Source organism: Zootermopsis nevadensis, unplaced genomic scaffold, assembly GCF_977971745.1.
Source record: "Zootermopsis nevadensis isolate Lab colony 2312 unplaced genomic scaffold, Znev_1.0 Znev_ptg000076l, whole genome shotgun sequence".
Taxonomy (NCBI): domain Eukaryota; kingdom Metazoa; phylum Arthropoda; class Insecta; order Blattodea; family Termopsidae; genus Zootermopsis; species Zootermopsis nevadensis.
The window spans coordinates 77,400-94,789 of record NW_028259207.1 but is presented as its reverse complement, the minus strand read 5'-3'; the positions used below and the strand labels follow the sequence as shown (position 1 = coordinate 94,789).

The 17,390-nt window shown below is 41.3% G+C and overlaps 1 protein-coding gene and 3 pseudogenes across 4 annotated transcripts in view; all 4 read right to left on the bottom strand.

Annotated features, from left to right (window-relative positions):
- The window catches only part of LOC110832269 (protein argonaute-3-like), a 137,851-nt gene that overhangs the window by 71,615 nt on the left and 48,846 nt on the right, over positions 1-17,390 (bottom strand). The window lies entirely within an intron of this gene.
- On the bottom strand, positions 831-1,091 carry LOC147870989 (signal recognition particle RNA; annotated as a pseudogene).
- Positions 6,553-6,813, bottom strand: LOC147870988 (signal recognition particle RNA; annotated as a pseudogene).
- On the bottom strand, positions 13,467-13,748 carry LOC147870987 (signal recognition particle RNA; annotated as a pseudogene).

Genomic DNA, 17,390 nt, shown 5'->3' with positions numbered 1-17,390 from the left:
GGCCATGTTTGAAGAATATTCAGATTTCATATTTATTAGAATGTGGAACAGGAAATCTACCTTTTAGTTTTTAGTTTTCATTTTTATGTTTGATTAGTGGAGTTAGGCTTTGAAATTTTCTATTATGATATATATTTAAAAAATGCTTTTTCATAGGTTAAAAAGCATACATACAGATTATGTGAATTTAAAGTTAAATTTGATAAATTATGCATGGAAATAGTTAAATAAATGGAATGATTGTTAATTTATAAATAATGATAGTTCATCATATAAATTGGAGTATTAAAACATCAGTAGGTCTCACAAGTTCTCTGCAGAATATATTTGTTTTAATTTGGAATGAACATTCTTCTCCATAATTGCAAAATCTGTGAGGTGGCAATTCAGCCCTACTGGCTCTCGTGACTGGACCAAATTATCCCAGGCCGGGAGGTGGTACGGTTGTGGGATGGTAATAGCGGTTAAGCCAAAAAACTTAATAAATGAACCCCCGATTAAACAACAAGGGATATTTAATAAAAATATATATAAATTCAAAAGGAGAACAAACTCCCAAGGCTCAGGCTCCGGTAGGGGGTTACAACCCAAAAAATATCAGACCTATCTGTCTCCAAGCTGAGTCGTTCTCTGCCCGGCGGACACACACACACACAGACTGTCTGCCCTGCTGTCTCATCTGGGTCTCGAAGCCGCCGACTCCAAAGAACTTCGAGAGAGCAGATAGGCTACTCGAGCCATGAGACATGGCTCATCCTCCCCCCCCCCCCAAAAAAAAAAAAGATCCCAGGGCCGGGGTTGTCGTAGTACAGGTGCCGGTAGCTCCGATCACAGGTGACTTCCGGTCTGCTCTAAAGCAGCTCCCAGTCTTCATGCGCGATCCCATTACAGCATCATACGGGTGAGTTTCCTCTCTGGCCCGATCCACCCCTCCTTAAACAACCTGGCCACCCCGGGCTCCCCCCAGGGTGTCCATATTGATACCGAGCTTAGCTGTGGGACACAGAACACCAGAACTCCCAACCTCAAGTCATTTCTCAACACTTAGCCTCTAAGTAGTTGGATTACAGGAGTTCGTCACCACTCCCAGCACGTCGGAGCCCCAGCCCTGGCTTTCAGCTTCGTTGTGGGCACCGAAAGTGCATACGCAGAGTCACGACCGAGTAGACACCCCACCCCCACCAAAAAAAAAAAAATGAAAGTGATAGTGGAACCACGGTTCCGGAGAATTTGACGTAAATACGTCTTTACGGAAAGGAAGTTTATATATTGGCTTTATTCTAAATATTCCCTTCATACATGCTGTAAAATTTAGATAAGTTTGATTAAGACTTTGCTTATTTAACCTGAATTAGTTACGCTTAAGATGGGTCTGTGGTAGCTGAAATATCTTTTTTTTATTTTTACTATAAAAATTTGTGATTTCGTCGTCATCAATCAACAATGTCAACAGATATTTGTTTATACTCTGCATTGTTGTGTTGGTATAGAAACACAACAATGCCGAGTAAACAAATAACGCTTCACAACAAAGAAATCAAAAAATATCAAGCCAGTCGCATTATCACTGCTCCAGAAGCAGCAGACCGCAATCTTGATTATCGACTGACAGTTGGCTTAAAACATCAGAAAAGCGAAAGAAGACGTCATCAAGTATTTGAAGTACCAACTCCAACAACTTCACAAGGTAAACTGATCCTCATTCGATATATTACGATTACGAAAACTATTATGATCGATTTTAAGACGAAGATTTGCAAGGGTGGGGATGGACGTAGAAAGTTGACTGAACAAGAACAGCGACGTAAAGACGTAGAATATCAGATTAGAGAACGCGCTCCGGAAGGAGCGCCCTGCTCTAGACTTCTACTATAAAAATTTGTGATTTTCGTTGCCTTCAGGAAATGACGTCTTCAAACAATGTCAACAGATATTTGTTTATACTCTGCATTGTTGTGTTGGTATAGAAACACAACAATGCCGAGTAAACAAATAACGCTTCACAACAAAGAAATCAAAAAATACCAAGCCAGTCGCATTATCACTGCTCTACAAGCAGCACATCGTCTCCGAACAGCGACAGAAAACTATTTAAGAAATGGAGAAAAGTGAGAGAAGGTAATCTGATACTGATAATAATACTCATTCAAGTCAAACTGCTTACGAAAACTGACGCCTCTGTGTTTAAATTATATTTAGGCGATAAATACAATGAAAGGAAGGGGTTAAAAGACTTGAGTAAGACACAAAAAAAACCCTCCGAAGGGGGGGGGGGTTAGTTTAGTTTCTTACTCAAGATTTTAACAAATTAATATACAAAAACCTCAGAATTCTAAATTTTAAAAAGAAATGCAAAACTTGCTTTACGTATAGATTATAGCTATACATAAAGCTTAAAAATGTTCAGCAGAGATGAAAGCATCTACGGAATAGTAAGAGTGAGTGAAGAGGTAATATTTCAATGCAGGCTTATACCTTTATATAATAACTTAGACTTTTAACTGTTGGAAGATTATTAAACAACTTGATACCTGTATAGTAGACTCCTTTTTGATATTTAGTAAGGTTAGGATTTGGCACATAGAGATCACGTTTCCATCTTGTATTTAAATTATGTACATCTGTATTTCTTTTAAATTTATCTAAGTTTTCCACCACACATGATAGACAGCAGAGTATAAATTCACTTGCAAGTGGAAGTATATTAAATTTACGAAATAATTTTCTACAAGATACAATGCTTTTGACACCGGCCATTATTCTAATTAATTTGTTTTGCATGTAAAAAGTTGTCAGTGGAACCATGGTTCCGGATAATTTGACGTAAATACGTCACACTTGCTTTACAATCGAGTAAAGTTTGATTAAGACATTGCTTATTTAACTTGAATTAGTTACGCTTAAGATGGGTCTGTGGTAGATGAATGTAATGTAATGTAATGTAAGGTAACTATGTAGGTAACCATTGTTGTTTATTTGTTGATAAACAGATGACGTTTCCCAGGTAACATATCAATGAAGTTTGACGTTTTCCAGGTAACATATCAATGAAGTTTGACGTTTCCCAGGTAACATATCAATGAAGTTTGACGTTTCCCAGGTAACATAACAATGGTTATGTTACCTAAGAAACTAATTGCTACGTGATCTGTTTACTCGGCATTGTTGTGTTACATTACTGCCGTCAACAATCCGCTTTCGTTATTGCGGAAAGAACTGAGCTGTGAATCGGCTGTAGAATAAGTGCGTCGTAGAATAGATAATTTTGTGCTGGTAAAAACGTTTTAGAATATCACAGGTACTTATCTTATGTAAGAATTATTACATTACATTACATTATAGAGACGTATTTACGTCAGATTCTCCGGAACCGTAGTTCCTCTGTCAACATTTCATATCTTATATTTCTGAATCTGTAGTATTACAGAATCTGAAAAACGTGTACAATGAACACAGAAAAATACGACCTTGAACACATCCGTATGTGTTTTGTATTGTTCACTGAGGTGAACTCTAGAAACTGTGATGGGTGTGTTATAGCTTCATTGCTTAATTTAATTAACAGTAATATAAAAGTGATTTATATATTTTCAATTGTGTGTCTTTTATATCCTGGTGACAGAAGGTGACGTCTTCAAACAATGGCAACAGATATTTGTTTATACTCTGCATTGTTGTGTTGGTATAGAAACACAACAATGCCGAGTAAACAAATAACGTAATAAATAAACAAATACCAAGCCAGTCGCATGATCACTGCTCTACAAGCAGCACATCGTCTCCGAACAGCGACAGAAAACTATTTAAGAAATGAAGAAAAGTGAGAGAAGACGTACTAACACCAACAAGGTAATCTGATACTGATAAGAATACTCATTCAAGTCATACTGCGCATTCAAGGGTTAAAACACTTGGATAAGACACAAAACTAACCACCCCTTTGGGGGGGGGTTAGTTTAGTTTCTTACTCAATGGGGAACTTCATACTTATGATTGAATTTAACATTTTAGAGTGATTAATTCAAGGAGTATGAGATGGTTGAGACATGTACCGCACAAAATTTAACAGATTCAATTGACTTTAGGTAGGTGGATGATCTGAACACGACAATGAACCTTAAGAGTTCCATAATATAAAGCAATGATTTTGACGTAAATACGTCTACACGGAAGGGTCATTCGGCGAAAAAGTGTAACGGAGATGTGTAGGATCCGTATCCGTAACGTCGTGTTTGTTTATTTCAGTCGTAATCCAGGGCGAGCCTCAGGTACTGGGCGGGCGACAGGTGGCGGATAGTGATATGAGGGTTAGCTGCGAATAAGGGGCAGTCCCGGACCGAGGCGGCAAGACCGGAGAGCGTGGGAGTGTAGCTGGTGGCAGGCTACACCCATCAAATACCACATGAGCTCAGTGCCCCCACTGCCTTGTGGGTAGGGGAGGAATCCCCAAAGGCTAAGGGAAGGAAAACCCTGACAGAAAACCAAGGGTAGAAGGGGCTGCATAGGGATAGAGAAACCAGTCCTTCTAAGGGAAAGAACCCGGAATAAAAACTTATGGAGGACGGTGGGGGGGGTGCACATCGGACTACCAACCCAATTCTGGAAGAAGCTCACACACTGAAAGGGCCGTAGTGCTAGAGAAGAAGAGGTTGGAGCAGAAGCGCACATGTAATGAAGAAATTCGAAACTTTCATTTTGTTTGTATGTATTCTTCCTTTGTGTGTGTCTGCGTGCGCGCGCGAGCGTTTGGGTGTGTGTATGTGGCGTGGGGCGTGGGGCGTGTGGGGCCTGGTGTCCTGTCGTGTTGTATCGTGTGGTTTGGTGTGTTGTGTGGTGTGTTCTGCAGTCGTGTCGCGTCGTGTCGTGTCGTCGTGTGCTGTCGTGTCGTGTGGTGTACTGTGGTGTGGGCCGACACCACACGACACGAGACGACGCCACACGAGACTACGCCACACGACACGACGCCACACGACACGACGCCACACGAGAGGACGCCACACGAGACGACGCCACACGAGACGACGCCACACGAGACGACGCCACACGAGACGACACACCACGCGACACGTCAGCACACCACACGACACGACACTACACGACTGCACACCACACCACACCACACCACACCACACCACACCACACGACAAGACACCACCCCCACACCACGCCCCAGACGCCCCACACGCCACACACACACCCAAGCGCGCGCGCACACGCACACACACACACAGAGGAGGAAGACGTACAAACCTAATGAAAGTTTCGATATTCATTACATGTCCTTCTTCTTCTTCTTTACCACTACGGCCCTTTCAGTGTGTCAGCTTCTTCCAGAATTGGGTTCTTAGCCCGATGTCCAACCCCCATAGTCCTCCAGAAGTTTTTATTCCGGGTTCTTTCCCTTAGAAGGATTGGTTTCTCTTTTCCTATGCAGCCCCTTCAACCCTTGGTTTTCTGTCAGGGTTTTCCTTCCCTGTTTTAAAGAAGTAATTGTTTTGTTTGTTTGTTTGTTCCGAAATGTAAATCGATCAATCGATAAGGAATATGAATGATATTTTATTATCTTAATTATAATAAATTTTAAATAAAATTATATTGTGATCAGACGGATTAAAATAAATAATTGATATAATTGTTTTATTTCCATTGTCATAAATATTGTACAGATTTCTTCCAATTTTGGGCTGTGGTCTCCAGAAACCAAGTTTTATTGCTGGAGAGTGGCCATGTTTGAAGAATATTCAGATTTCATATTTATTAGAATGTGGAACAGGAAATCTACCTTTTAGTTTTTAGTTTTCATTTTTATGTTTGATTAGTGGAGTTAGGCTTTGAAATTTTCTATTATGATATATATTTAAAAAATGCTTTTTCATAGGTTAAAAAGCATACATACAGATTATGTGAATTTAAAGTTAAATTTGATAAATTATGCATGGAAATAGTTAAATAAATGGAATGATTGTTAATTTATAAATAATGATAGTTCATCATATAAATTGGAGTATTAAAACATCAGTAGGTCTCACAAGTTCTCTGCAGAATATATTTGTTTTAATTTGGAATGAACATTCTTCTCCATAATTGCAAAATCTGTGAGGTGGCAATTCAGCCCTACTGGCTCTCGTGACTGGACCAAATTATCCCAGGCCGGGAGGTGGTACGGTTGTGGGATGGTAATAGCGGTTAAGCCAAAAAACTTAATAAATGAACCCCCGATTAAACAACAAGGGATATTTAATAAAAATATATATAAATTCAAAAGGAGAACAAACTCCCAAGGCTCAGGCTCCGGTAGGGGGTTACAACCCAAAAAATATCAGACCTATCTGTCTCCAAGCTGAGTCGTTCTCTGCCCGGCGGACACACACACACACAGACTGTCTGCCCTGCTGTCTCATCTGGGTCTCGAAGCCGCCGACTCCAAAGAACTTCGAGAGAGCAGATAGGCTACTCGAGCCATGAGACATGGCTCATCCTCCCCCCCCCCCCAAAAAAAAAAAAGATCCCAGGGCCGGGGTTGTCGTAGTACAGATGCCGGTAGCTCCGATCACAGGTGACTTCCGGTCTGCTCTAAAGCAGCTCCCAGTCTTCATGCGCGATCCCATTACAGCATCATACGGGTGAGTTTCCTCTCTGGCCCGATCCACCCCTCCTTAAACAACCTGGCCACCCCGGGCTCCCCCCAGGGTGTCCATATTGATACCGAGCTTAGCTGTGGGACACAGAACACCAGAACTCCCAACCTCAAGTCATTTCTCAACACTTAGCCTCTAAGTAGTTGGATTACAGGAGTTCGTCACCACTCCCAGCACGTCGGAGCCCCAGCCCTGGCTTTCAGCTTCGTTGTGGGCACCGAAAGTGCATACGCAGAGTCACGACCGAGTAGACACCCCCCCCCCCCACCAAAAAAAAAAAATGAAAGTGATAGTGGAACCACGGTTCCGGAGATTTTGACGTAAATACGTCTTTACGGAAAGGAAGTTTATATATTGGCTTTATTCTAAATATTCCCTTCATACATGCTGTACAATTGAGATAAGTTTGATTAAGACTTTGCTTATTTAACCTGAATTAGTTACGCTTAAGATGGGTCTGTGGTAGCTGAAATATCTTTTTTTTATTTTTACTATAAAAATTTGTGATTTCGTCGTCATCAATCAACAATGTCAACAGATATTTGTTTATACTCTGCATTGTTGTGTTGGTATAGAAACACAACAATGCCGAGTAAACAAATAACGCTTCACAACAAAGAAATCAAAAAATACCAAGCCAGTCGCATTATCACTGCTCTACAAGCAGCACATCGACTCCGAACAGCGACAGAAAACTATTTAAGAAATGGAGAAAAGTGAGAGAAGGTAATCTGATACTGATAATAATACTCATTCAAGTCAAACTGCTTACGAAAACTGACGCCTCTGTGTTTAAATTATATTTAGGCGATAAATACAATGAAAGGAAGGGGTTAAAAGACTTGAGTAAGACACAAAAAAAACCCTCCGAAGGGGGGGGGGGTTAGTTTAGTTTCTTACTCAAGATTTTAACAAATTAATATACAAAAACCTCAGAATTCTAAATTTTAAAAAGAAATGCAAAACTTGCTTTACGTATAGATTATAGCTATACATAAAGCTTAAAAATGTTCAGCAGAGATGAAAGCATCTACGGAATAGTAAGAGTGAGTGAAGAGGTAATATTTCAATGCAGGCTTATACCTTTATATAATAACTTAGACTTTTAACTGTTGGAAGATTATTAAACAACTTGATACCTGTATAGTAGACTCCTTTTTGATATTTAGTAAGGTTAGGATTTGGCACATAGAGATCACGTTTCCATCTTGTATTTAAATTATGTACATCTGTATTTCTTTTAAATTTATCTAAGTTTTCCACCACACATGATAGACAGCAGAGTATAAATTCACTTGCAAGTGGAAGTATATTAAATTTACGAAATAATTTTCTACAAGATACAATGCTTTTGACACCGGCCATTATTCTAATTAATTTGTTTTGCATGTAAAAAGTTGTCAGTGGAACCATGGTTCCGGATAATTTGACGTAAATACGTCACACTTGCTTTACAATCGAGTAAAGTTTGATTAAGACATTGCTTATTTAACTTGAATTAGTTACGCTTAAGATGGGTCTGTGGTAGAAGAATGTAATGTAAGGTAACTATGTAGGTAACCATTGTTGTTTATTTGTTGATAAACAGATGACGTTTCCCAGGTAACATATCAATGAAGTTTGACGTTTTCCAGGTAACATATCAATGAAGTTTGACGTTTCCCAGGTAACATATCAATGAAGTTTGACGTTTCCCAGGTAACATAACAATGGTTATGTTACCTAAGAAACTAATTGCTACGTGATCTGTTTACTCGGCATTGTTGTGTTACATTACTGCCGTCAACAATCCGCTTTCGTTATTGCGGAAAGAACAGCTGTGAATCGGCTGTAGAATAAGTGCGTCGTAGAATAGATAATTTTGTGCTGGTAAAAACGTTTTAGAATATCACAGGTACTTATCTTATGTAAGAATTATTACATTACATTACATTATAGAGACGTATTTACGTCAGATTCTCCGGAACCGTAGTTCCTCTGTCAACATCTCATATCTTATATTTCTGAATCTATAGTATTACAGAATCTGAAAAACGTGTACAATGAACACAGAAAAATACGACCTTGAACACATCCGTATGTGTTTTGTATTGTTCACTGAGGTGAACTCTAGAAACTGTGATGGGTGTGTTATAGCTTCATTGCTTAATTTAATTAACAGTAATATAAAAGTGATTTATATATTTTCAATTGTGTGTCTTTTAGATCCCGGTGACAGAAGGTGACGTCTTCAAACAATGGCAACAGATATTTGTTTATACTCTGCATTGTTGTGTTGGTATAGAAACACAACAATGCCGAGTAAACAAATAACGTAATAAATAAACAAATACCAAGCCAGTCGCATGATCACTGCTCTACAAGCAGCACATCGTCTCCGAACAGCGACAGAAAACTATTTAAGAAATGAAGAAAAGTGAGAGAAGACGTACTAACACCAACAAGGTAATCTGATACTGATAAGAATACTCATTCAAGTCATTCTGCTTACGAAAACTGACGCCTCTGTGTTTAAATTATATTTAGGCGATAAATACAATGAAAGGAAGGGGTTAAAAGACTTGAGTAAGACACAAAATTAACCATCCCTTTGGGGGGGGGGGTTAGTTTAGTTTTTTACTCAAGATTTTAACAAATTAATATACAAAAACCTCAGAATTTTAAATTTTAAAAAGAAATGCAAAACTTGCTTTACGTATAGATTATAGATATACATAAAGCTTAAAAAATTTCAGCAGAGATGAAAGCATCTACGGAATAGTAAGAGTGAGTGAAGAGGTAATATTTCAATGCAGGCTTGAATACCTTTATATAATAACTAAGACTTTTAACTGTTGGTGGAAGATTATTAAATAACTTGATACCTGTATGGTAGACTCCTTTTTGATATTTAGTAAGGTTAGGATTTGGCACATAGAGATCATGTTTCCATCTTGTATTTAAATTATGTACATCTGTATTTATTTTAAATTTATCTAAGTTTTCCACCACACATGATAGACAGCAGAGTATAAATTCACTTCCAAGTGGAAGTATATTAAATTTACGAAATAATTTTCTACAAGATACCCTGCTTTTGACACCGGCCATTATTCTAATTAATTTGTTTTGCATGTAAAAAGTTGTCAGTGGAACCATGGCTCCGAATAATTTGACGTAAATACGTCACACCTGCTTTACAATCGAGTAAAGTTTGATTAAGACATTGCTTATTTAAATTGAATTAGTTACGCTTAAGATGGGTCTGTGGTAGATGAATGTAATGTAATGTAATGTAATGTAAGGTAACTATGTAGGTAACCATTGTTTATTTGTTGATAAACAGATGACGTTTCCCAGGTAACATATCAATGAAGTTTGACGTTTCCCAGGTAACATATCAATGAAGTTTGACGTTTCCCAGGTAATATAACAATGAAGTTATGTTATCTAAGAAACTAATTGTTACGTGATCTCTTTACTCGGCATTGTTGTGTTACATTACTGCCGTCAACAATCCGCTTTCGTTATTGCGGAAAGCGCTGAGCTGTGAATCGGCTGTAGAATAAGTGCGTCGTAAAATAGATAATTTTGTGCTGGTAAAAACGTTTTAGAATATCACAGGTACTTATCTTATATAAGAATTATTACATTACATTACATTATAGAGACGTATTTACGTCAGATTCTCCGGAACCGTGGTTCATCTGTCAACATTTCATATCTTATATTTCTGAATCTGTAGTATTACGGAATCTGAAAATCGTGTACAATGAACACAGAAAAATACAAACCCAAATTTTAGACCTTGAACACATTCGTATGTGTTTTGTATTGTTCACTGAGGTGAACTCTAGAAACTGTGATGGGTGTGTTATAGCTTCATTGCTTAATTTAATTAACAGTAATATAAAGTGATTTATATATTTTCAATTGTGTCTGTCTTTTAGATACCGGTGACAGAAGGTGACGTCTTCAAACAATGTCAACAGATATTTGTTTATACTCTGCATTGTTGTGTTGGTATAGAAACACAACAATGCCGAGTAAACAAATAACGTAATAAATAAACAAATACGAAGCCAGTCGCATGATCACTGCTCTACAAGCAGCACATCGTCTCCGAACAGCGACAGAAAACTATTTAAGAAATGGAGAAAAGTGAGAGAAGACGTACTGACACCAACAAGGTAATCTGATACTGATAATAATACTCATTCAAGTCATACTGCGCATTCAAGGGTTAAAACACTTGGATAAGACACAAAACTAACCACCCCTTTGGGGGGGGGGGTTAGTTTAGTTTCTTACTCAATGGGGAACTTCATACTTATGATTCAATTTAACATTTTAGAGTGATTAATTCAAGGAGTATGATATGGTTGAGACATGTACCGCACAAAATTTAACAGATTCAATTGACTTTAGGTAGGTGGATGATCTGAACACGACAATGAACCTTAAGAGTTCCATAATATAAAGCAATGATTTTGACGTAAATACGTCTACACGGAAGGGTCATTCGGCGAAAAAGTGTAACGGAGATGTGTAGGATCCGTATCCGTAACGTCGTGTTTGTTTATTTCAGTCGTAATCCAGGGCGAGCCTCAGGTACTGGGCGGGCGACAGGTGGCGGATAGTGATATGAGGGTTAGCTGCGAATAAGGGGCAGTCCCGGACCGAGGCGGCAAGACCGGAGAGCGTGGGAGTGTAGCTGGTGGCAGGCTACACCCATCAAATACCACATGAGCTCAGTGCCCCCACTGCCTTGTGGGTAGGGGAGGAATCCCCAAAGGCTAAGGGAAGGAAAACCCTGACAGAAAACCAAGGGTAGAAGGGGCTGCATAGGGATAGAGAAACCAGTCCTTCTAAGGGAAAGAACCCGGAATAAAAACTTATGGAGGACGGTGGGGGGGTGCACATCGGACTACCAACCCAATTCTGGAAGAAGCTCACACACTGAAAGGGCCGTAGTGCTAGAGAAGAAGAGGTTGGAGCAGAAGCGCACATGTAATGAAGAAATTCGAAACTTTCATTTTGTTTGTATGTATTCTTCCTTTGTGTGTGTCTGCGTGCGCGCGCGAGCGTTTGGGTGTGTGTATGTGGCGTGGGGCGTGGGGCGTGTGGGGCCTGGTGTCCTGTCGTGTTGTATCGTGTGGTTTGGTGTGTTGTGTGGTGTGTTCTGCAGTCGTGTCGCGTCGTGTCGTGTCGTCGTGTGCTGTCGTGTCGTGTGGTGTACTGTGGTGTGGGCCGACACCACACGACACGAGACGACGCCACACGAGACGACGCCACACGACACGACGCCACACGACACGACGCCACACGAGAGGACGCCACACGAGACGACGCCACACGAGACGACGCCACACGAGACGACACACCACGCGACACGTCAGCACACCACACGACACGACACTACACGACTGCACACCACACCACACCACACCACACGACAAGACACCACCCCCACACCACGCCCCAGACGCCCCACACGCCACACACACACCCAAGCGCGCGCGCACACGCACACACACACACAGAGGAGGAAGACGTACAAACCTAATGAAAGTTTCGATATTCATTACATGTCCTTCTTCTTCTTCTTTACCACTACGGCCCTTTCAGTGTGTCAGCTTCTTCCAGAATTGGGTTCTTAGCCCGATGTCCAACCCCCATAGTCCTCCAGAAGTTTTTATTCCGGGTTCTTTCCCTTAGAAGGATTGGTTTCTCTATTCCTATGCAGCCCCTTCAACCCTTGGTTTTCTGTCAGGGTTTTCCTTCCCTGTTTTAAAGAAGTAATTGTTTTGTTTGTTTGTTTGTTCCGAAATGTAAATCGATCAATCGATAAGGAATATGAATGATATTTTATTATCTTAATTATAATAAATTTTAAATAAAATTATATTGTGATCAGACGGATTAAAATAAATAATTGATATAATTGTTTTATTTCCATTGTCATAAATATTGTACAGATTTCTTCCAATTTTCGGCTGTGGTCTCCAGAAACCAAGTTTTATTGCTGGAGAGTGGCCATGTTTGAAGAATATTCAGATTTCATATTTGTTAGAATGTGGAACAGGAAATCTACCTTTTAGTTTTTAGTTTTCATTTTTATGTTTGATTAGTGGAGTTAGGCTTTGAAATTTTCTATTATGATATATATTTAAAAAATGCTTTTTCATAGGTTAAAAAGCATACATAGAGATTATGTGAATTTAAAGTTAAATTTGATAAATTATGCATGGAAATAGTTAAATAAATGGAATGATTGTTAATTTATAAATAATGATAGTTCATCATATAAATTGGAGTATTAAAACATCAGTAGGTCTCACAAGTTCTCTGCAGAATATATTTGTTTTAATTTGGAATGAACATTCTTCTCCATAATTGCAAAATCTGTGAGGTGGCAATTCAGCCCTACTGTCTCTCGTGACTGGACCAAATTATCCCAGGCCGGGAGGTGGTACGGTTGTGGGATGGTAATAGCGGTTAAGCCAACAAACTTAATAAATGAACCCCCGATTAAACAACAAGGGATATTTAATAAAAATATATATAAATTCAAAAGGAGAACAAACTCCCAAGGCTCAGGCTCCGGTAGGGGGTTACAACCCAAAAAATATCAGACCTATCTGTCTCCAAGCTCTCCCTCTTTGAGTCGTTCTCTGCCCGGCGGACACACACACACAGACTGTCTGCCCTGCTGTCTCATCTGGGTCTCGAAGCCGCCGACTCCAAAGAACTTCGAGAGAGCAGATAGGCTACTCGAGCCATGAGACATGGCTCATCCTCCCCCCCCCCCAAAAAAAAAAAAGATCCCAGGGCCGGGGTTGTCGTAGTACAGGTGCCGGTAACTCCGATCACAGGTGACTTCCGGTCTGCTCTAAAGCAGCTCCCAGTCTTCATGCGCGATCCCATTACAGCATCATACGGGTAAGTTTCCTCTCTGGCCCGATCCACCCCTCCTTAAACAACCTGGCCACCCCGGGCTCCCCCAGGGTGTCCATATTGATACCGAGCTTAGCTGTGGGACACAAAACACCAGAACTCCCAACCTCAAGTCATTTCTCAACACTTAGCCTCTAAGTAGTTGGATTACAGGAGTTCGTCACCACTCCCAGCACGTCGGAGCCCCAGCCCTGGCTTTCAGCTTCGTTGTGGGCACCGAAAGTGCATACGCAGAGTCACGACCGAGTAGACACCCCCCCCCCAAAAAAAAAAAGAAAAAAAAAAAAAAGAAAGTGATAGTGGAACCACGGTTCCGGAGAATTTGACGTAAATACGTCTTTACGGAAAGGAAGTTTATATACTGGCTTTCTGCTAAATATTTCCTTCATACATGCTTTACAATTGAGATAAGTTTGATTAAGACTTTGCTTATTTAACCTGAATTAGTTACGCTTAAGATGGGTCTGTGGTAGCTGAAATATCTTTTTTTTATTTTACTATAAAAATTTGTGATTTCGTCGTCGTCAATAAATTACGTCATCAATCAACAATGTCAACAGATATTTGTTTATACTCTGCATTGTTGTGTTGGTATAGAAACACAACAATGCCGAGTAAACAAATAACGCTTCACAACAAAGAAATCAAAAAATATCAAGCCAGTCGCATGATCACTGCTCCAGAAGCAGCAGACCGCATTCTTGATTATCGACTGACAGTTGGCTTAAAACATCAGAAAAGCGAAAGAAGACGTCATCAAGTATTTGAAGTACCGACTCCAACAACTTCAACAAAGTAAACTGATACTCATTCGATATATTACGATTACGAAAACTATTATGATCGATTTTAAGACGAAGATTTGCAAGGGTGGAGAGAGACGTGGAAGGTTGACTGAACAAGAACATCGACGTAAAGACGTAGAATATCAGATTAGAGAACGCGCTCCGAAAGGAACGCCCTGCTCTAGTCTTACTATAAATATACCACCATCAGCGTACGTGATCTCGGATCTAAATGGGAAATTGGAAGGTGTTTTTAACAAGCAATCACTGAAACCAAACTTGCAGGCTGACTGATGACACGACATTGCCATTTCCTGATTTGGCTGATCATATGACGAGAATACAAAACGTCAAACTTATTTGCAACGAGAATACGTAATTTAATTGACAGTGCGTCGTTAGAAAGCCATCTGTTGCCAATAAAAAATTTATAACCTTCCATTATTGCGTCCGAGACCTACACATTCATCCGAAACATGCCTTGCACCTTTAATTGGTTTGTAATTTGTATGCGCGCGCATGCGTGGCTGTGAGTTGGTGGCGCATGCGCGTGAGAGTGGATGACGGCTCAGTTCAACATTTGTTGTAATGTTACGATCATCAACTACGAAGACCGTTCTTTGTCTTTCCTATCAACAATTCTGATTTTAATAGGAAGGCAGGAGACGCAAATGCTTCGTGTATTTCACGCATAAGTGGCCTGAGGAACGCAGGAGGAGGGCAGGCACGACAGCCAACGTGTGAAAATGAAAACGCAAATCAAGTGTTACCAACGTAGTTCAGTGAAACTCACCAAGTGCAATGTGTCAACCAAAGGCCGATTGCGAATTGAATCTGAGATGTTTTAACCAATATTTGTGTCTGTACGTAACTACGATAATCGACGAACTTAATTACCTCCGTCGCCGTGGCCAATTCGGCCGTTGCACGTCCTCAGGACAGAGAACGTGCAAACCGACTTAGCTACACTATAATTACTGTTCTGTACATGAATTTTAAGGGAGGCGACAAGAGAGTTTGCCTTGCCCACTAATTAGTCACAGTCCAAGAAAACAATAATTAATAACACGAGTAACGATAAAGCAAACGATGATTAGTTAACCCAGGAAAGTAATTAGGGCACATAAATCAAATTAATTAAACTCAAGTAAAACTCAAAATACAACCAGACACGTTCCGGCCAATTAGTTGAATGCAGTGGCCAGACGTTACTCGCAGAAGATAAGAATTACGAACATCTGGGCGACAAGGTGTCTTTTTACATCTCGTCTCCACAAGAACTGGCGGGCTCTTAACCCTTTTTTATGCACATTGCCCGAATGGTACGATTCTGACAGGCGTCATCGTGGTTTACGCTAGGCACTACACCTTATATGGCCACGCGAGCTCATCCGAGATGAACCTTGGTATTTCCTGTCGCAATAAAAATGACGACGCGTGGCTACGGCGGTAACCCAATGCGTCCTTCCGGTGGCAAATACCGGGGGGCTGTGTAAAATACGACACCCACCTAACTAATTAGTAATTAGATGGCTTACGGAACCCAAGGTTCATCACCGAACTAACCAAAGCCCTCCACCGGACCCTGTCTCCTTCAACTCCTATCTCCCATAGATCCCGCCTGAGATTATCCTCCCATCTACGTCTAGGTCTCCCCAGAGGTCTCTTCCCCTCAGGCTTCCCAAATAGTGGACCCAACCAACCAGATGGCTTACGGAACCCGAAAGTTCATCACCGAACGAACCAAAGCCCTCCACCGGACCCTGTCCTGGGCCAACAAAATCCAGTTTCCTTCGACTCCTATCTCCCATAGATCCCGCCTGAGATTATCCTCCTATCTACGTCTAGGTCTCCCCAGGGGTCTCTTCCCCTCAGGCTTCCCAAATAGTGGACCCAACCAACCAGATGGCTTACCGAACCCGAAAGTTCATCACCGAACGAACCAAAGCCCTCCACCGGACCCTGTCCTGGGCCAACAAAATCCAGTTTCCTTCAACTCCTATCTCCCATAGATCCCGCCTGAGATTATCCTCCTATCTACGTCTAGGTCTCCCCAGGGGTCTCTTCCCCTCAGGCTTCCCAAATAGTGGACCCAACCAACCAGATGGCTTACGGAACCCGAAAGTTCATCACCGAACGAACCAAAGCCCTCCACCGGACCCTGTCCTGGGCCAACAAAATCCAGTTTCCTTCAACTCCTATCTCCCATAGATCCCGCCTGAGATTATCCTCCTATCTACGTCTAGGTCTCCCCAGGGGTCTCTTCCCCTCAGGCTTCCCAAATAGTGGACCCAACCAACCAGATGGCTTACCGAACCCGAAAGTTCATCACCGAACGAACCAAAGCCCTCCACCGGACCCTGTCCTGGGCCAACAAAATCCAGTTTCCTTCAACTCCTATCTCCCATAGATCCCGCCTGAGATTATCCTCCTATCTACGTCTAGGTCTCCCCAGGGGTCTCTTCCCCTCAGGCTTCCCAAATAGTGGACCCAACCAACCAGATGGCTTACGGAACCCGAAAGTTCATCACCGAACGAACCAAAGCCCTCCACCGGACCCTGTCCTGGGCCAACAAAATCCAGTTTCCTTCAACTCCTATCTCCCATAGATCCCGCCTGAGATTATCCTCCTATCTACGTCTAGGTCTCCCCAGAGGTCTCTTCCCCTCAGGCTTCCCAAATAGTGGACCCAACCAACCAGATGGCTTACGGAACCCGAAAGTTCATCACCGAACGAACCAAAGCCCTCCACCGGACCCTGTCCTGGGCCAACAAAATCCAGTCTCCTTCAACTCCTATCTCCCATAGATCCCGCCTGAGATTATCCTCCCATCTACGTCTAGGTCTCCCCAGTGATCTCTTCCCCTCAGGCTTCCCAACCAGTACCCGGTGCACACCTCTTGTCCCATCCATGCGCGCTAAATGCCCAGCCCATCTCATTCTTCTCGACTTAATCACCCTGACAATATTGAGGGAGGAGTACAGATTTTTAAGCTCGTCATTATGCAGTTTTCTCCACGCCCCATCGTCT